Consider the following 19,720-nt stretch of genomic DNA (forward strand, 5'->3'; position numbering starts at 1 on the left):
TCTTCCGCAGCCGCACCGGGGAAGGCGGGGCCCGGCCCCGGCCCAGGCCTCCTCGCGCCAGCGGGGCCGCCTTACGGAAACGCGCGTCGCGCGACGCCCCGCCTCAGGCCCCGCCGGTTCCCGGCCCCGCGACCCGAGGCGGGGGGGAGCTGCTGCGCACGCGCCTCCGCCGCCCTTCGGTGCCGACTTCCCCCTTGCCGCCTCCTCCCCTTTCTGCGCGCGCGCAAAGGCGGGCCGTTGTCGTCGCGACCGCCCGTGCGCCGTGACGGCGGGCCGCGGTGACGTGCCGCGCTCCCGCCTCCCGCCGACGTCACGAGTTTCGGCGGAGGGGGAGGCGGAGCTTTCGGTTGGCAGCAGAAGCGGCGGCGGCCGCCGGTGCCTCACGCCTGACGGGACCCTCCCCGCCCCCTCCCCCGGCCCGGCCCGGCCCCGCCGCGGCGCCAGCGCTCCGGGGGCGCCCTCCCCGCTCCCCGCCCGGGCGCGCGGCTCCCTCCGCGCCGGCCTCGGTGCCTCCTGTCACCCTCCCCGCCGTGCCCCCGCGCGGGCAGGCCCCGGGCCCCTTCCCCCCCTCCTCCGGGGGGGGTGGGCTCCTCTCCGGAAACCTGGCCGCTCCCTCCGCGCCGCCTGCCCAGCCGGGCCTGCGCCCGCCGCCGCCGGGCAGCGCGGGGGGGGTCCCTCGCGGCCGCCTGGCCTCCGCTGTGACACAGGTCGGTGCCGGCAGGGCGGGCGGGGGCGGCTCCGGGGGAGGCCGGGCGGCCCTCGGCTGCGCGGATGCGCGTGTGTTTCGCGGGGGGCGGGTTCGTCGGTGTGGGGGGCGCCTGGGGCAGCGTCGGCATCCAGGGAGGGGGCGAGCACGGACCGCCGTGCCGGGAGCCGCCGGGGGCACCGTCCCCGTGCAGGTGGAGGAGGTGCGCGGCGGTGCAGTTATCTGAGGTGCTGGGGGGACGGGACGCGTTAGTTATTTACGTTACAGCTGCAGAATCCTAAGGGGTTTACGAGCTCCACAAATAATTATGTGTCACCGTAAACCTTCCTGTGATTGCATTCTGGTGCTGTCGTCTCTTGTCTTTAAATTGCTCTGCAGTGATAGCAGTGCTACGAATTGGGTATGTAGGTCAGATTCTGCGAGATATTTTTGTCGGGGGAAAAAGTGAATGTTAGATTATTTTTTCCCTTACTGCTTTTGAGGTGCATTGCAGTACCCACGAGTTTTGATGGCGGTTTTTTGGTGGGGGTTTTTTTTTGGTTTATTCCCCCCCCCCCCCCGGCTTCCTCTCTTGCTTCATAAATCTGGTTTTAGTTTTTGGCTGTGGAATTACGAAGATCAAAGCATTAAATAAGCTGAGCGCTTCTAAGCTGTATTGTATTGTGAAGTGTCCTCTAAGAGGGGGGTAGAAGATAATAGAAGCCTGCCTTGAAATAAGGGGGATTTCTAGTCTATGCAGAAAATGTTTCTCAGCTATAACATTTCTTTTCTTTAAACAATGCAGCACGTTGCAGAGCGTAAGAGGCCTTCAGAAATGTGTTGCTATGTATATGCCAAAGACATAGTATTTGCAGAATGAATGTCTACATGCTTGTCTTGCACAACATTTTGGATTCTCTTGGGGCATAGCACTTAGCAGAATACCCTAGAAAATGTTTTTTTTTCTATGAAATTTTCTTATAGAGCGTTTTAAGGGAATGGGCAGCAACGAGTTTGGTGGGTTTTTTGTTGGGTTTTTTTTTCCCTACCCTATGGCTAAACACTTCACTGTCATTTGAAAATGACAGAAATACTGTATGCGGAAATTTTACTTTCATGTATGCCTTCGCTTACAGTGGCTTTTAAAATAATTGCTTTTCTCAGAAATATATTAGAAAATGAGAATTTGCTATAATTCCTGTTTTCTTTACACTTTGTGTTCCATCATGATTGCCCCTGAAATGTATTGAACCCAAATATTGATTCAGATAATGAGGCTGTATATAATTAATTTGATTTTTTTTTCCCCAAGGTTTTATTGTATTTTGATAAAGCAGAATAGCAAAGGTAATGTTTGTCAAATTGACTCATTGCTGGAGAAAAATCTGTGTATAGCTTGTCTTGATAAACTCTGTGTCAGTGGTTTACCTGACACTAATGGAAGACTACAGTGAAGAAAACGTGTTTCTGAACTGAATTGCTTGTCTTGGCTTGCTGAGATTTCTAAAGTGTCAGAGGAGACTTTTTCTAAGATAGCTGTGGCGTTTGGTAATCTTGAGAGCTTTTATAGTATATGTGAGTAGGCAGATATCTGTGACACGTAGAATTTGTTAACATAGTGTGACAAGAGCATTATCTTAGTGTTTAATATCATGACATAGAGTCATAGACCTGTCAGTGGTTCTTTGCTGTGGTTCTTAGGAAAGCTAATCAATGCACAGGCTTGTGGAATTTAAAGCTGGTTGAGGCTAAATGCAGAATACTTATTGTTTTATGATAAAGTTTTCTTCTGGAGGAAGCAAGAAAGTTAGTTATGCTGTAAATTTAATTCACGTTTATAGCTTTTACTTAACTTTTTTTTTCTTACAATTTCCTAAAATACAGTGTTAATATTTAGGTACAAATCAGAATTACTGTTTTTTAAAACCTTGTCATTATTAATAAGTATTTATGGACAACTTTTTGAAAAAAGCTTTGCATACTAGCAATCTTAAGTTTCATTTTTTGCCTTTCATCTATATTATCTTTACTGCAGGCTGACTTTTTACATCAGGAAACTAAGTCAAAAGTAATGAATAACATGTAATTTATTTTTGTGACAGATTGTTCAGTGGCTCTGTAACTGAGCATTCTCTGAACTGAAAATGATGTTTTCATATAAAATGCAACCTGAGAATGGTAATACAGTAATTTCCTTCATTGATTCCCCCTCTTGCACGAAACACACAGGCAAAGGTGTTCTGATTTATCAAGAGGTACACATTTGGTCTGGAATAATGAATGTATTGTCTAATAATTTCTTTTTAGATCTTTGCTGTTAACATTATCCTCCATTTAGACTCCTATTTGGAGAAAAATAAATGAGTGATGAAAATGTGACTGATCACTGTAATTAAGGACATCTTATTACTTTTGCAGAGCTTGTTTTCATACATATGACAAACTAATCTAAATATGTATATTGACTAGTGACTCTACCTAGGTTTATCTAATTGGCAAACAATTAAGTTTGCTGTCCTGAAAGCTTAATTTCTAAAGTTAAGCATATAAAATTCTGAAGTAGAACTGACACAGTGTTAAATTAATGAAAAAAAAAAAATATCAGTGAATTCTATTAAGCCCACTAATTTTTCTGTGGGAGAGAAGAAAAATCTTTTTTTTTTTTAAAGAATAAATGCTGCATTTGCTACTTTAATACTCTGGTATTTTGTAGTGCTAAGGAAGAGGTCAAAACATATCATGCATGCTATAATTGCATATATCTTGCAAAATAACATCGTAAACATATAATTGGGCAGTGGGAACATGTTCAGAATGCAGTGCATTAGCAGTGATTCTCACTTCTGGATCTTAGCACGAGATCTTGATTTAGTAATATAGTAGTAATGACAAATGCAGCTTTTGGCTCTATGTTAACCTAATTTCTTAGACTAAACATGCTTGTTTACAGGTTTTCTGAGATGTTTTAATATGTTCACCTTAAGTGTATTTTTTGAGAAGCTGCAGAAGGTTTGGTGACAAGAAGTGGAGGAAAGATGTGGTTCTGTGTTAGGTTGTTGCACTGATTTCCATCTGTGGGAACCACTGCTCTAGAGACACTTGACCCACAAATACACATATGGCATAGTTTAGAGCCCAGCTTAATGAGGTCATTTGAAGTTGGACTTAGTTGAGCAAGGCCAAAGCAGGGGTATCTGCAGTGTGCTTTAAAAACTGAGAGTCGGGAATGGGTAATGTAGGGAGGCCTGTAGAGACGTGACTTTTTCCTGTTCATTTGCGAAGTCTTTTACTTATGTTTACTTCTATATCCCAAGTTATTGCATACTTTTGAAGTTATACCAGCAAACTGTAACTTAGTTTTTCACGTGAGAGGAAAATAATTTTCTTTACGCTAAAGGTTTTGGGGTTTTTTTTGTTGTTGTAGCTTTGTTTTCAGCCATTTTTTTCTTTGAGTCCTTCGCTATTTTTTCCTCACTTGCTTCTCTTTCTGTATTTCCGTTCAATCATTCGCTCACTTCTGTGGATTATCTGCAGTAGTAAAAGATGCTGCTTTTGTGTTCCTGAGATGTTTTGTGCTAAGTACACTAACAGTCATGACAACAGCAATGTAATAAAATTCAAATGTTTCAGATGTTTATGTTGCAAAGACTGTACTTTTGAAGCTCAGGTATGATAACACTGATAAACAGTTCTCACTTGGATAAACAAAGGAGTGATAGATGTCTAAGAAGGGAAGGGAATTCATGAGGTCAGTCCCTACTCTAAGGCAGAAGCAAATATACTGAAATCATGTCTGACAGAGGTTTGTCTGATCTTTTCTTAAAAAACTCAAAAGAAGGGAATACCACACCTCTTCACTGGTCTATTTATAGCTAGTACATAACTATCATTATAGTTAGGAGGCTTTTCTTAAATATTTAACTTAAGTCTGTCTTGGTGCTAGTTAAGCCAGTTAGTTCTTGTCCAACTATTATTACTCATGCAGGATAATGATTTCTGTACTCTTTGCACCAACTGTTTGCATACGTGAAGACTGTTCCTCTGTCTCCTTTTATTTCAGACATCTCTTTACTAAACTGTGCAAACAGCCCTTTTCTTCACAGGTCATGTTTTCTCAGGATTTTTGTTACTGTTGTTAACTCTCACTGGACTCTGTGTGATTTGTCTGTATCTTTTTCAAAGTTGCCCAGACAAAGTCTTACAGGAACAGAGTAATTTACTTACTGTATAAGTTGCAGCAGAAGTGATGTGACAGCCTTATTAAAATGTCATTCTAGGGTGTGGGTGCACACGTATGGTTGTGGGGTTTTTTTGGTTTGGTTTGGGTTTGGGGTTTTTTTCTAACATCATCAGGTTCTTGGCTCCTGCATTTGTTAACATGGGAGCTTGGATTAGTATTTGTTACATCACGTATCTCTTTCTTCATATATATGATTTGAGTTACCTTTTCAAAGAATAGAACCTTACACCGTATTGAATTCAATCTTTGTTTCAGGTTAGTTTTCTTACATTAAGCATTTCTAGACTCAGCAGGATCACTGGTCAGTAAGTTATTCTACAGGGAAGTATGCAGTTTCTGCTCTTGGACATCTATTTCCCAGCACATACAATCCCTGTGGCTTTTGAACGTAAGCCTGCTCTACAACAGGAAACGTGATTGAGAACAAGTTCTCCTAGGGTTAGATGCAGAATCTATTGGCAAAAATGTGTCTTTACCAGTCTATTTTATACATGTGCTGTCTTTGAAGTAAGTCATATTGCTAAGATAATTTCTGTCAGTGTAACTGTACCTGAACAAGGCTTTTGCCATTTTGAGATGTCATACAGTCCAATGACATAGTAGAAGAAATTTTTATCCTATAGGCGTGCTTTACTGGAAGAATTGCAGAGCCATCTACAAAACAGATGTGTTCAACATGTTCCCTGGCTTTACTCCATTTTATCTGACTTATGTGAATGATGTTATCCATAATTTTTGAGACTAGATCACAGATGGGACAAATTGTGCGATTCTTTCAGCAGTGCTGCCTTTACAAAAAAGGAAACAGACACCAATAATAATTATTAAAGAAGGCCTTTAGTTTCTTGCAGGAAGAAGTATTCAAGTAGTCAGTGTTGATTACCTCTTACCTATCCTCAAAATTATTTTAAAATAATTTAGACAAGAGAGTTCTGTAAATGTCAACGGTTTGAATGCCATGTTACCAAAATGGTAGCAATGGGAACTGTAGTCTCACCTTTGAACGAAGATTTGAAAACTGGAAAACATCTGGATCAAACTGTTGTTTGAATTTAAAAAAAAAAAAAAATGGACACAAGCAATAAATAAACTTCTAAAGAAAATCAGATGTTCTATTGAAGAATATAAGAATTGTCACCCTAAATATTTTTTTTTTAATCTAACTGCTGAAAACTGATTGGTAAAGCTCAACCTGTATTTAATTGTTGTTTTGTCACACTAGTTATGTGTATTTTTAGCAGTACCACAATTATTGTTAAGTTCAGCATAAGACTTTTTTTTTTTTTTTTTTTTTTTAAATAAAAGTCAATTGGAATGGCAAACCCCCAAACCTTCAAGCACTGTTTTGTCTTTTCCATAATGGCTTGATGATAACTGAATGGGTATAAAGTAGTAGTTAGAAAAGCATTTCTTGTAAGTGTAGTAACTTCAGGCAGGGATGAGGTGGATAGTGTAGTGAATAACTTTTTAAGCTGCTGCAGCAAGTTCCCTTAGAGAATATCTATTAAGGCTCTGTGTCTGTGATATTGGCACTATCATGAATACCAAATGAGACTTTCAAATGAAAATCTAAACGTTGTTGGTGAAGTGGCTGACAAGTTTTAGGTAAAATCTTAATCCGTAATGAAATCAGACAAAAGATAGTCCAGTATTCTTCCTCCAATGGTGAGCATGAATGAATGCTTATGGAAGAGTGAGAACAGGGCAAGTGTATATAATACTTAGCTTGAATATTCTTTCAATCCCTAGCTATTTTCAGTAAAGGTTTGTTCTAAGTCTGATGCGAGCTTTGTGTAGCTAGTAACCTTTGGATTTTTATCCTCAAACTTGGCCAGTCCTTTTTTTGCATGCAGCTAAATGTCTGGCATACAAATATCCTTTGGTAAGGAATTCTACAGGTATCTTATTTGTTATGTTAAAATCTACCACTTTTTTTTTTTTTTTTTTTTTTTTTAAACTTGTACTGGATTCGTTTGGTGCCACATTTCTTTCAGAAGAGAGTGAACAGTCCATCTGTCCTGGTTTGGGCTGGGATAGAGTTAATTTTCTTTCTAGTAGCTGGTATAGTGTTATGTTTTGGATTTAGTATGAGAAGAATGTTGATAACACTGATGTTTTCAGTTGTTGCTAAGTAGTGTTTAGACTAAGTCAAGGGTTTTTCAGCTTCTCATGCCCAGCCAGCAAGAAGGCTGGAGGGGCACAAGAAGTTGGGAGGGGACACAGCCAGGACAGCTGGCCCAAACCAGCCAAAGAAATGTTCCATACCATGTGATGTCATGCCTAGTATACAAACTGGGGGCAGTTGGCCTGGGGCAGGGGGGATCACCGCTCGGGAACTAACTGGGTATTGGTCGGCAAGTGGTGAGCAATTGCATTGTGCATCACTTGTTTTGTATATTCCAATCCTTTTATTATTATTATTATTGTCATTTTATTATTGTTATTATTATCATTATTATTTTCTTCCTTTCTGTCCTATTAAACTGTCTTTATCTCAACCCACGAGTTTTACTTTTTTCCCTGATTCTCTCTCGCATCCCACTGGTGGGGGGGAAGTGAGTGAGCGGCTGCATTGCTGGCTGGGGTTAAACCACAACAAAATCTCTGTTGAATATAACAATCCATCTCTCTGTTCCTCATATGATTTTGTAGCCCTTTATCTCTTCTTCCCTCCACCCGAGTATTTCTGAAACCAGAGTGCTAACTTGCCTATTTGTTTTCCCCTGTAGAACCCATTCTATGCCTCTGATTGTACCTTTTGCTCTTCTCTGAAACTACTGTATTCTGCTACATCCTCTTCTGGAGCTGAAGGCCCCAGGACTGCTAGTGATACTCAAGATGGGCAGACAGTGATATGTTTTGGACTGATTTTTTTCATAATAAGTCCTAACATTGGCTTTCATTTCTGAATGCTGGCAGTATTCAGGACAAAGCCCATTGGTTTGTGTGCAAAGTTAGAACTGCTTCTCTCCCTCCTCCACTCTGCCCCCCAACTTCCATCACTTCCATTCATCTGTGCTGGCTATCATATACTTTATTGCTTAGTCCCCTAGTCTGATAAAGACCACCTCCTCTACTGTAGTCAGCCCTTTCCTTGCTCTCCCGAATAATGTAATATTGATAGGCACAGTAGTGTCAGAAAACTTTTCACCTTGCTCCTGTTTCCTGGGTAATTTAGAATACACTGAACAACACAGACTGTTGTGGAGCTCCACTGGTATCCTCCTTCCTTGTGAGAACACCAACTGTGTCTGTCCTGTGTTTTCTATATTTTAACCAATTTATTCATGCAAGGGTCTGTCTTCTTTCTGTTGATGTGACTGCAGCAAAGGCTTTGGTGAGACTTTTCCAGCACGGGAAATCCAAGTAGACCGTGATAGTGACCGAGTTCAGCTCTTTATACACATGTTCAGAGTGCACAAAGAGATTTAAAAGTGAAGATCTCTTTTTGGAACAGCCATATCTAATCTTTCCTGCTCTACCATAATTATCCATATGTCCATTATTTCTAGTTTATTTGTTATAGGTCACACTTAACTGTTTGTAGTTCCCTGGAATCCCTGCATTACACATGCCGTCTTTTAAAATATCTTTTAAAAAGATCCGAATCTGTGCAGTGGCCAAGAGGGTGATTCCAGCATGAGTTCTTGCTCCTTTCTTTGTGTTGGTATTGGTGCTGTAGAAGCGTGAGATCAGTTAGATAGGCTGATGGTTAATTAAAACGCAAAATAAATCTTTTCAGCTGGATCATCTGTTTGCTCTGGATCTCCTGCTTGTCATTGAGGTTCAGCTGGAAAGCAGCAGTTGCTGTAGACAAGCAGGACTACTCCCTTGACAGAAATGCAACCTTAGCAGTGGAACTGTAGTCTTAAAGATGATGATTAGGTGTGGGCATGTACATAGTAATCCTTCCTCTGGAACTTTTGAGTCTGTAGTTAGTTTACCTTATTAGCTGTATTTATGAGGGTTCTTACATTTTTATCACTTGCGGGAAAAGTATGATTATGTAGCATTATAGATGTCATTGTAATGATTTGATACCCACTTCTAAGGGGTGTGCTATGGGAGGTGCAAGAAGGAAACCTTATGAGGGTACATTGTCTTCGTGTCTTTGCGTTTGATTCTTGGATGTTTTGACAAAGCTAGGTTTTTATTGTTACGTTTTGGTTTAAATGTTATTATGAGAGATTGAGTTGAATTACGTTTTTTTCTGGTTTGCAGGAAGCTAAAGATTGTTACCAAAGCACAAAGTGAAAAAGAGTTTATGTATTTGATAGCTTAGCAATATCTTAATGTGTTGGCCTTTGTGGGTCATCCAGTTCAAAAACAGTGCCTACTGAATATGGATAAAAACTTACAAGTTTGTCCATTTAGACCTGCTGGCTACAAAAATGATGCACAAGTATATTACGCGTGTAACTTTGGATTTTGCATGGTTTGTGTTACCTATGCATGCACACAAGGTTTTCTCAGTTTCTGTTACTGTATATTAAGTACACACTTGTCCGTCTTCTCAGTGGTATTATTGAACCCTCTGTACAGTTCCAAGCATGAGAGGTCTGAGTCTACCTATACCTGTGGCTCCTTGGTTAAATTTATTGCTCTTCGTGGTTGTCATTGTTGAATGTTTTAATCTTGAATTGGAGATTGATTCAGGAGTGCTTTTTCTATGCTGTATTGGAAATGAGTATGGCTCATGAATGTCTTACACTAACATGGAATATTTAAGTAGGATATTATGAGACTCTTCTGCATTTTATGTTATTATTGAGGATGGAAATAATGGAAGAAATGTCTGACTGAATGTAGAGAATTAATTAGAGTTATGATGGGGAAAGAGCACATGGCGTATTGAACTAGGAAGATTGGAGTGTGAGCCAGGAAAGGCATTTTAGACAGAAGCTCCAGGTGATGGTGTGTTAATGGGGTGGGAAAACTTGGCAGCAAGGTAGCGGAAGATGATGAGAAAAAATGTAGTTATATTACCATACTCTGGATTTCATCATTGTATCGCTGCTTTATGTAGTGTGCAGGAAGAACTGTGCTTTGAGGAATGACTGTGCTTTGAGGAATGAGTAAGCCAGTATGCAACAAAGGCCGTTCACTGAGGAGGATTCCTCCTTGATTTGTTGCAAAATCTAGAAGATGTATAACAAATGAGACTGAGATGCCTTCACAGTGAAAACACAAAAATGTCCCTAGAGAATTAGATTCTGTCCTTGCTGGTGTCACAGAAGCCAGACAGATCATGTTAATCAGAGAGGTTCCAATGTATTGTTGCGTTAAGGTTTTTTGGTACTTGATTTGAAATGATAGTAATGTGATTTGCAGCCATAATTAAAACTCACATCTGCTGCAGCTGTGAAATCAGTGAGTTTTGCTCTGAATGGAAGATGCTGTCAAGTGTGATGGTTATATTGAAAAAACCCACAAAGTTTCTCAGATTTAGCACCTGAAGATAGATATTAAAACTAGCTGTAGAAGTGGAGAGTGGGTTTATTTTTCTGGTTTATTTCCCAAAATAGTCATCTTTCAACCCATCATGGTCACAAAACTGGAAGATGAACTGAAAAGGATAGAACTAGTTACTGGAGTTTAAGGATGTGCTTTCTTCTGTATGTTCTCAAAAGCAAAATCTGACTGATGATTTGTATGTGGTTGTTCTCATACATTAATTGAAAAGCTCTACTTGTTTGCAATACTCAGTTTCTGCTGGAAGCCTGCTTTTTTTCTCATGTACTTTATTTTTGCTTAAAGAATAACATTCATAGATTATAAGTGGTTTGTGAAAGGTTTACTTTTGATAGTGAATGGTTATTCTTAAAATTCATTTATTTGTCACTGGTTGTAGCACAGTCTTCCATTCTTAAGAGTTGTGAAGATTACCGGAATCGCTAATACCAGTAGTGCTGGTAAGATTAAGCTTGTTTACTGTGTTCAATTAATTCTTTGGCTTAACTGGTGTTCTTGAATTCTGTCACAAGGAAGAGAGATACACTGCATTATTTTAAGGTATATGCTGTGAACTGTCTGTGATACAAAAAAAAAAAAAAGTTTTCCTCCTGTAGGATCTTGGTTAAGGGGACATGCAGTTATATTTGCAGTGGGGAATGGTTTTCATTTTAACACCTTTAGCCCTTCTTCACAAATACTTTGACTTGCTAGTCATAAGTTTGGAGTAAAACTAACATTTATGCCACTCATGACAGCTTCAGCAGAAGGCCTCCAAATGACAGCAGCAGGTGCTGAGCCGAGAGCACCACTGAGATTTTTGGAAGGAGAAACAGAAGCACCTAAATCTGATTATGACACTCGCTGTAGTGCATGTTTCATGGGATTGTATGGATTAAAATTTCATGCAACGGTTTTCTTTGAGAAGCCTTTTATGGGGCTACTCAGTTCACATAAGATAGTAAATTAGGAAAAAGTTACAAATATCAAAGAGGTGGTTGACTCTGTGTATTTGTGGGCACTCTAATGTTATCTTAATATACTGAGTAAGCCTTAAACATTTTTATGATGTGAATAGCGTTAATCAGTTTGTGTAGCGTTTGGCTTAGTTAATGGTAAGGAATTTGTTGTTCTTAGTGTTGTGATGCTCTGAGACTTTCTACCGCAGTGGTGGTGATAAATTTCCAAGATGCCAGAGAGATTTGGAGGCCGTGATGCAATTATTTGTAGCCCAGTGAACTGTGTCTATTACTTTTTAACATACTTTTGTGAGAAAATCTGGTCTCAGATAAGAGTAGAGGAGTATGAGTGGTCAATTTCTAGCCAGTATGTACTGTTGCAAATTTGGCAACACTAAAATATTTTGCAAGGTGTCATTGTGGCATCTGTCCGCAAGTTTCAGCTGTTGTGACCCTTCCTCAATTTAAAATGCATATGTTTATTTCATAATAGTTGCATTTTTTTTTTTTTCTTAGAATCATGAACAGGTCTCAAGAAAGCATCGTAACTTTCAAGGCAGCTTTGCTTGATTTATCAGCAAAGTCATTCTTCAGTTGGGTCGAGAAATGAGCTGTCAGAGTGCTTTGGCTGCTGCTGAGGCAATAACAGATACAGGAAATGGAGAAGTTCTGTAAAACTTGAATTAGGTGAAGAAAGATCTTGCTGAGGAAAGTAGATGCTTTTCTGTTTGAGGCCAATTACAGTCTTATCTTTTTTGTGTATGTGGAGTGGGCTTATGAAGGGTTAGCCAATAGAGGCTCTTGATACCATTTGGAAAGAAGAGGTTCATTCAGAGCAGGAAACTTGCGTTTAAGTACCTTGAAACTCTAAATATGCTTATCTCTCCCTATCAACTGTAAAGGAAGTGTAGGGAGATTAGTTTTACTAGACTACAGTTACCCTTTGTGAATACTGCTGTAAGTGTTAAGATATTTATCTCAAAAGCATAATTTTGCTATAAACTCATCTTGAACTAAATTATCTGCAACTTTGCATTTTTATGAGAACAAGCCTTAAAAACTGTGCCCTTGCATTCTCAAACCTTCCAGCACATTTAAACTTATTCAAGTCAAGATAGTTGTTCATCCAGCTGATAAATGTTATACGAATGTGTCAAATTACAGTTTATAGAACAGCAGGAACTAAAGATTTAATCTGAGTAGGATGAAGTTTTACTTTTGTCACTGGGCACGTTGGATCCTTCAGTTCATTCTGAAGTCCGCTTCTCAAAGTACTTTGAGAGACGAGCTGCATTTATGGTGCTAGAACTGACAGCACTGCTTTTGGAGATTTTATCCTCCTTGTTACTGGGAGGGCACCATCCATAATTAGAAGTTGTATTTTATGTGTTTTGTTTTTGTTGTGGTTTTTTGTTGTTTTTTTTTTTTAATTGAACTCTGGAAGGAGTACAGCTAGTAACCATTCTTTTCAGAAAATAAACTAATACCAAATCATGTCTGTAGCTGTACAAATGAGGTAAGTCTGTGTGGTCTTGTGTGCTAAATTCGACATAAATTCACTTTTTGCTTCCCAGGAAGATTTTAACAGTCTTCAGTTTAAGAAATTTCAAGTCTGCATGTTGTAGAGAGATACCTGATACATCTGTAACAGCAGTAAAGGTACTGATGGTTCAGCCATCCCACACTTGCTGTCTGCAGTCTTTCTGATATTCTGCACTGAACAGTGTATCTGTAGGTTGTCTACAGAAGCAAGATGGCTTCTGCATACACTGTATTTTTATACACACAAGGATTGCATTATCGCTGTTTAATTTCGTGTTGCACTTATGTTTGATAATTATACATTGTGTTTTAATAATTCTTCTGAATTGCCTCTTGCTAAGACTGTCCAATCTTGCAGCTGCAACTTTTTTCCAATTTCCTAAATGATTTTCTTTATGTTAAAATGCATTCAATGCAAAAACATTATTGAATAAACATAATAAACTACAATATTTAGACTTATATGAAATACAGCTTCTAATTATGGGCGGTGCCCTCCTGGTTGCAGGGAAGATAAAGGTTCAAAAAGCAGTCCTGTCAGTTTTAGCACCATAAATGCAGCTCATCTCTTAAAAAAAATTATTAAACACAATAAAAATTAATATTGAATGGGGGCAAAAATCACAATAAATTATTTCATGTATTTAAAATATTTAACTGTATTTAAATACATTTTGCTGGACTATGACTGTTTTTAAATGTGATTCAGATCATTTGATTAAGCTATAACTTGTATATCTCATTGTGCCTACCTGATCATTGCTGGTCTGTAGGGGGTTGCACTAGGAATCATGTTCATTGATGTTTTCTGCTAAATAGGAATATGGATTTCAAAATATTTTATTTTAATCCATCAACTGAGCTTCCTGTTAGTTAATTGAGACTTTAAAGCAAATAATTCAAATGTCATGTGATGTTTAGCCAAATATGTTGGAAAAACCTAAGTAGGATAATTGCTGTAGTTAGTTCTGTTAACTAATCTGTAATCATTTCAAGAAGCGATATTTTGCTTGGCAGTACTAATAATCCTTGAAATCAAGGCACGTACTGTGTTTTTACTTTTAATTCCGTGGTAGAAACCAAGCTAATTATTACGTTATTTTACTCTCAATTGATACAGAGGTAAATAATCAGCAGCTCTTTGACCTTTTCCTTTATCCTTCTCATTTATTTATACAATATTTACAATCCACTAGAATCTTCTTGTTTTCCACGTATTTCCAAATATTTGCAAGAATGGTCCAGAAAACTGAACCACTAATTTTATGAAGAGCCTTAGTTAGACTCTTCTGAGTCCCTGGATCTTTAATTTAAAATGTTTGATCTGAAGTATATTACAAGTAGTGCATTGTATCTCTTTGTTGTTGTGGATGGTGAAATTTCTATTCCAGTAACACTGTGCTGTGGTTTGGATACATCCTCTTGATTTTTTTCAAAACCAGAACAAAAAATGGATGCTGGCTATTTCCTGTTTTTTATCACCACTTGCTATTTCACCATCTAAATTCAGTAAAACACATGTATCTGAGGGTGGGTTTTTTTTTCCTTTTAATGTATTTTTATTTAAAAGTCTGTTAACTTTGAATGCGTTGGGTGCTATTGTTTTATGAAGCCCATTATGCTGATAGAGGTAGTTGGCTCATGATACCATGTGTTTAAGGTTGCTTGGTCTCTACAATAGGTTAAAATAGCTTGGCGTTCTGAATAAACTGGTTTAATTAAAAGAGAGTGAGAAATTCAGGGCAAAGTTTAGAACTATACTGACTAAGCTACATATGATCAGAACAAGACTTAAAATATTTTGAAAAATAAACCCAAGTACTTTTGGAGGAAATTAACAAGAAATGCTCTCTCTGCAAAGGAGTATTTGAAGCGTTTATGTTCCTTACTCTGTCAAACAGTCATTTTAGTGGTAGTTGGGTTTAGTTCAGCTGTTCAGGATAGTATTGTTGAATGATGATAACTATGGAACAGCAAGCAGTAAGGGGAAAAATAGAGGGGAACACAGTTCCTGTCTGATGCTGTCTGACTCTAGGACAGGTAGTCAGTCCTGAATTACTGCCCTGGTTGTGAGAGATGCTGCTCTAGATTGTGTCTCTCTTCGTTGTTGTGGCAGAGCTTGATTGCCAGTCTTTCCTAGCACAGCAGAACTAAGTGGACCCTCTCAGTGTATCCTGCCCAGTGCAATTAATCTTACCATTTATCGCTATTGGGATAGTGCTTCAGAATAGAAGGGGGCACGTGACAGAGGAAGAACTAAGGAGGAAAGTATTACTGCTCTGTGACTCATGCCCTTACTGGTGTGCTGTTGATAGGCAAGATCCCTCCCTGCTGGCTTTCACACCTTAAGATTCCCTGATGTATGCAAAGAAGGCTGGAATCAAACATTTTAACATCTTTTTTTCCTAAGAAACTTTTATCCATTCATTCTCCTCCAATATCTTTTCATTTTCAGAGATCCCATGGTACTGTGACAGGAAGAATATTTCTGTTATTTTATTCAGCAGTTAAACTTAATTTCTAATGTTCCAAATTTGACACACTGAGTCCTATTTTTGTTTTGCTTTGTTTTCCAAATGTTACCTTAATTTATCAATGTGCCATTGGCTTTTGATTTGGATTGATTTAATCTTTCTCTTCCTTTTCTACTTCCCTGTGAACACCTTTTCTTATGTATTATTTCAATATGTTAAAGATCTGAATTTTTTCTAAAACTGAGCCTCACATCTGATGTGTTATTGTTAGGTTCCAATTATTAACAGACCTTTCTGTTACCTGCTTAAATATTTTTCTTGTTACTGCTCTTTGCTTCTCTTTTTTCTGTCCTTCATGATTTTGTGTTGCTGCTGCTTTCATACTCTTTGAAAAGAGTGGCTTTTTGTCCAGTGTTCACTTGTGTGTATGTCCGTATAAAATCCTCTATCCTTGGTTCTATGGAGTTACCTTTTTTTTAGGTATATGCTAATGTCTTGTAACAATACTGAATTTTCTTCTATGCTTGCCACACTGTGTAAGTTCCTGTTGTTTATGCCAACAATTGCTTTGAGCTATGAAAAATTCTTCTACAGAAGTTCAGATGTAGGTATTACTGTTTGCTGTCTTGTTCACAGACACTATTTTTATTTGATTTTAAATAAAAAAAAAATTTTAGTTAATGGTTAAGTAGGTGTATTTGACTAGGTGATCATTTGAGGTTTTGTCAGCCTTGCTTACTGTGATTTATAAGAGGTTGGTTGTGTGAGACCAAGCATTTGTTTAAAAATAACATTTTGGGGGTAAATCCATTTTGTCTGGCTCATTCTTCTTGCTATGAAATAAATTTTTATAGTCTTACTTAATATTCTGATTATCCATTCTACAGTCTGAAAAATTACCTGTGAATGCTCACTCATCATGTTTACCTGGCTCTTTGTATCATCTATTTTTTTTTATAGACAAGTATGTCTCTGAACAGCAATGCTAGCTGATTTTGATTTCTTGTCATTTTGGTTTAATTTGCTTATGCCTAATGTAGTATAATCTCCAATTTAATCTTTACCTGTGGTTGGAATAATTATAGTGCATCTTTCTTCTTTTGAGTTCACACTGTGTCATTTTGCTTTGGTACAAGAATGGGGAACTATGTATCCTTGGACTGATTAGTTTTAGTGAAAATTTGTAGGGAATCCTTGAGATTCCTGCCCCACTATTGGAACAGGTTTGGACTCCAAAGGTGTAAGGCACCTTTCTATGTAGGTGAAGTGCAACTGTATAAGTCTGAATTCCTTACAAAATCAGGCTAAGATAGATTGCTTGCTTCACTGTATTTTTTGCTTGGTTTTTAACATATGAGGCAGCATGAAAACTGGCTTATGTTCTGAAGTGCTTATATACTACCTTTACTGTTCTCATATGATTAGTTTATGGCTCTCATGGTAGCCATAGCTAATTTTACTCTTTAAAAATTGTACCTCTGTTATTAAGTTTGATGCTGTAGAAACAGTTTCATTTCTGCACACTAGTGATCTCCATATTCCACAAAACTAAAACACCCTTCTAGCTCACTTAATAAATATTCACCTCATATAGCATCTGTTTGCTTTCTTCTCTACTGCGAGAGGGTAAAGCTTTTTTTTTTTTCTAACCTACAAGTTTTTGAATGTGACCAAGTCAGTCATGAGAGACGATGTAATATGTATGCTGGTGTTTGTGTACTTTTCTCTCTCAGTAACTGAGAGGCAGCTTAACCCTGTTGCTTTTATTATAGGAGAACTGTATGAATATGGACAATTAGCACAGTGTATTTGAACAGCTAGATTATTGCCTGCATGACTTATTCACCCTCAGGCTTTGTTTCATTTGCCATGAGAAAGCTAAAAACAATTTCCAAGAATCACCTGGATATTTTCATCCTTCAGCAGCTTTCTCTGATTCTGAAAAACTTCCAGGCTCTGTGGAAGGTGGCTGATGGGAAGTGAATCATGAATATGAATCAGCATCTTTCCACCCTTCTTCCAAAATGCTGTTGCTAGAATATTCTTCTTTGTTTGCTACTCCTATCACATCATCACCTTTTTGAAATTCACTCTCTGTCATCCGTTCTTTAATTACATTCAAATTCAAGCTGCTTGTGTTTCTCTGCAAGACCTTGACATAATCTTACTCTACCTTTGCATCTGCTCTTGTGTTTTGCTGCCTTTGCTTCTTCTGAATCTTTCTCTGAGTTCCGGTTTTCTCCGTTTTGCTTCCTTTTTGTCCTGGATTGTCATCTACTCTGTGTGTGCATTTTGCTAATGCTACTTTGTAACCATGGAGTAGGGTATGCTTTTTTTCCCCTTTCTACTGAATGCATACTTTTTTGTTTAAAAAATGTTGATTTTTGTCAGCTTGTTTTTACTCTCTCCCCACCACCACCCTGTTGTTATAGTCCATTGTGAAAATGAGCGGTTAAAAATTGAAGTGTTTTCTCATTTCACAAAGGTGAAGTCTTCATAAAGTTTCAACTGGGTCACTTGCTTAACTGAAATGTTAATGTTGCTAGCTTATTTCTGAAGTGACACTAAATGCTAACAAAAAGATTGTTAAGATGTTTAGTTGGTGATTAATTATACTTTATATTTGAACAGAAAGAATTTTGGTTAAAAGGGATGATAAAGTGAGAAGTCCCTAAGTTATTCAGAGAGATTTAAGTTTTCTAGGTTTGGGGTTTTTTTTTTTTTCTTCTGAGGAATAAGAAGGAAGTGGAAGGGAAAAGAAATGGATGCTCACTCATTAGCTTATGTTATTCTAATGAGAGATGCCACAGATTAATACTAAAGAATGAATTCTTGTAGCTGGAGGAACTTGCAGAAGATGTTTCCTAAGGTGTTTCTTTTTCTTCAGCTTGCCTGCCCTGTATGAGCCCTGTAGCTCAAATATCTTGAGCTTCCAAGTTTGGTTATTTCAGCTAGGTTGAAGAGGAACATCTGGGGTATTTTTGTTTGGAGATATAACTTGTTCTTGTTTTCTTAAAGTGTGGCAGAAGATTTAAAATGCCTCACGGAACTTTTGTATTTCTTTGAAATGCTTACAAGGAAGTGTTACAAAAGTACTTCATCCAAAGTCATGAAACACATTTTTCTGTTTAATGTATTAAGAGAGCTAATTAAATCAGACATTTTACGAAAATGACACTAGCTCTCATTTTAAGACAGTTGGATCAAATACAGAATTTAAAAAAATGTTTTGTAAGCACTTTAATTAATAATTCTTTGGAAGATCCCCCAAGACTACTGCTGATACAAAAAAGAAAAAAGCGTAGGAAATAATTGAATATATGTTCTGTTTTGCTTTTTTGACTCTTAGGGATGGAAAAGATGCAAAGAATCAGACGTGGGGAAAAAAGTTAGTTGTGATATTTAAGGCTATAAAGGTAATCCCAGTTCACTAAGTAAACCAGATCTCCTGGCATCTTGTGTGAGAGCAAGGTCCAAAGATTCTGTCCTTATTTTGAGTGATCTTGGCTACTGTCACTTGGCAAATAAATGAAAATTCAGCCCCTGTTTTCCTCTCTGAAGATTAGTACAAATCCCTTTCTTTTGTATCTTCATGGTTTTCCTTTTCTGTTATGGAGCAACAGAAGCTTCTTCTTTTTTAATTTTTTTGAAACAGATTTTTCTGTCTCCCGCTGTGGTGGTATGAAGAGGCTGGAGACCATGTTAGTAGTAAAAGTCAGGGTTGCGTCTTAAGACTGTGGCCAGCCCAGGCCAGATATGCTTCTCTCACTCTTGCAGGTTTTAATACTTTACAAAGCATTAGATGGGAGTTTCTTTCCCACAACACTTGGAAGCTGCTTCAGGTAATGTTTTGAGGCTGTCCATAGACATGGGAATATGTAACTGGATACACTTGAATCGTATTTTCAGCTTTATTTTGGTTCTAACGTGCTCTCTTGGGTGCTCTCTCAACTGGACTGATTTCTGATTGCAGAGTTGGACCTCTGGATCATCTTTAAAAGCCTGATCTCTTCTTGGTTATTATGGAGCTTGAATTAGACAATAGTAGATGAGTCATCTGATGTGTAGGTAAAAGGCAGTATACAGCAGACCTTTATATGGCTCTCATGTCCAAATTTCTTTCTGAAAAATATGTCAGAAGTACTTGAAGCTTTCTAGTTCCACTGGTGAAATGAATGCTGCTTAAAAAGGCTGTTTTCATGAAATGAGTATGTAAGAGATGCAATGCCAGAAGCTTAGATGCTGAACTGAAGATGCTCAGAGATCCTTTGGAAAATTGTAATTAATTTGTTGTTAGCTAGAAAATTGGCAGAATATTCAAGCAAGGAAGCCTGGCTGGCTGGTGCTGAAAGAGCTGGCCCACCTCCCC

General features: G+C 38.5%; 1 protein-coding gene across 2 annotated transcripts in view; it reads left to right on the forward strand.

Annotated features, from left to right (window-relative positions):
- The first annotated feature begins 322 nt into the window (after positions 1 to 322).
- MAP3K2 (mitogen-activated protein kinase kinase kinase 2) overlaps positions 323 to 19,720 on the forward strand; it is a 56,753-nt gene continuing 37,355 nt past the window's right edge. The window contains exon 1 of one of the 2 annotated variants that reach the window (XM_030016632.2): positions 323 to 707. The gene's annotated coding sequence lies outside the window, so the exon portion shown is untranslated. The remainder of the gene's footprint in view (positions 708 to 19,720) is intronic. The other variant, XM_030016630.2, reaches the window with a different exon arrangement.

This window comes from Aquila chrysaetos, chromosome 6 (genome assembly GCF_900496995.4).
Source record: "Aquila chrysaetos chrysaetos chromosome 6, bAquChr1.4, whole genome shotgun sequence".
Taxonomy (NCBI): domain Eukaryota; kingdom Metazoa; phylum Chordata; class Aves; order Accipitriformes; family Accipitridae; genus Aquila; species Aquila chrysaetos.